Below are 1,719 nucleotides of genomic sequence, written 5' to 3'. Positions count from 1 at the left end.
CATATTTATCTGCTTCTCATAAATATCACATATGCTTGAATTGCAAATTCTACTCTTGAGACCTACTGGGTACAAGAGGTCCATGTTGTCAAGGAACTAAAGGACTGAACCGTCCATATGCTGGTGTTTCTGTATGGTACTGCAGTTAGAAGAGGTGATCATTATTTCGCATCGCATGCTCGTTTGTTAAAATGATTGATTGTGAAACTAAGACAGCGGGAAGAAAGAGGTGCATCTAATGAGTGATAAGTATACTCAATACTTGAGTACTTGTGTTTTAGCTCCTAACCATACGCTGGGGAATGCTACCATTTCTGCCACAACACTGCTTTTCAGCTCCAGTAATTAAGCCCAGTGCTACAAATGTCGCGAACTCGAGGGCGATAGGCACAACATTATCTCCACCACCTGGTGTGATGGTTCCAGTTCATAATGCAGTACCTATCTGACTTAATCAGTTAAGGTATGTATGTCCCATCTGTTATTGCATAGGAGTGGTTGCAAACTGGCAGTTAAAAAAGTAGATATATTGAAAGACTGAATTTCAATAGATTATTTTTGAATTTTGAGAAAGTTTTTTTTCCTTATAACCTTAGTATTTCTACCTAGAACCTGTCATGTTTAGGCAATAACTGTTTTGTGGTTCATCGATTGCAGGATGAGAGGGAATGAAGCGCGGAAAAGAGGAAGCAGTCAAATAGGGAGTCTGCTAGACGATCAAGGCTGAGAAAACAGGTGTGCTGTGTGATACAGTTGTACAATGAAGCAGCATCCTGAAACATGGGAGTGGAGTCTGGCTTGGATTATTTGTCCTAACAACATATCTTTCAATCTTATACTTATGCCCCTCCCTTGGTGTAGGCTGAGACAGAGGAGTTGGCTACACAAGTGGAGTCTCTTGCAGCAGAGAAACACGTCCCTTAGATCTGAAATCGGCCGGCTAACAGAGAGCTCAGAGAAGCTCAGACTAGAGAATTCAGCTCTAATGTAATGAACTTTTTTTCCAATGCCTCTGTATACTACATTCAGGCGATTTCATGTCAATCAGCCTTTCCTCTGACGCGAGGTGCACTGTCACTTATCAGGTGAAGCTGAAGGACACTGCAGAACCGTCTCCAAGCAAAGCAGCCGCATCCCCGTCCTCTCCCCGTGCCTCCGCAGAGAACTTCCTTTCCATGATCGACAGTGCCAACGCGCCGAGCGTCAGCAGGCACACGGAGCACGTTGGTCCCAGGCTCCGGTAGCTCCTGGACTTCAGTCCGGCGACAGACGTCGCCACCGTAAGCTGATAATGAAGCCGGTCCGGCAAATACGCCACAGCACATGCATGTGGACTGGGGATTCCGCAGGGCTCATGCTGCTCGAGTGCTCGCTATAAATGTCAGCGTTACAGACGTCAAATATTAAGACAAAAATTAGTAGGTCCTTCATTTAATCATTTTGGTTGGATAATCAGTCTAAATTGCAATACTCCTAGCTTCAGGTAGCACAATAGCCAACTAAGTCGATTAGCACAACAACCAACTAAAGTTGGTGTGCTTTCTTTTGTAAAAAAATTATTTCATGGTCACCACAATAGGGTTTCTGCAAGACTTGCGAGTTGCAAGTATGAGCTCGCGTGCAAGTGCTCAGATGCGGCCATTGTTAGTTGTAAATATTGGCGGCATATTAGGAAACAATTGTCCCCTATTTGAGTTGCGCACACATTTCATGTTATTA

At 44.0% G+C, this 1,719-nt stretch overlaps 1 pseudogene; it reads left to right on the top strand.

Moving 5' to 3' along the window:
* Positions 1-238: 238 nt before the first annotated feature.
* Positions 239-1,289, top strand: LOC118476793 (G-box-binding factor 2-like; annotated as a pseudogene).
* The last annotated feature ends 430 nt before the right edge of the window (positions 1,290-1,719 follow it).

Source organism: Zea mays, chromosome 3 (assembly GCF_902167145.1).
Source record: "Zea mays cultivar B73 chromosome 3, Zm-B73-REFERENCE-NAM-5.0, whole genome shotgun sequence".
NCBI classification, from domain to species: domain Eukaryota; kingdom Viridiplantae; phylum Streptophyta; class Magnoliopsida; order Poales; family Poaceae; genus Zea; species Zea mays.
The sequence above is the reverse complement of the archived record's forward strand: the minus strand, read 5'-3'. Positions and strand labels throughout refer to the sequence as shown.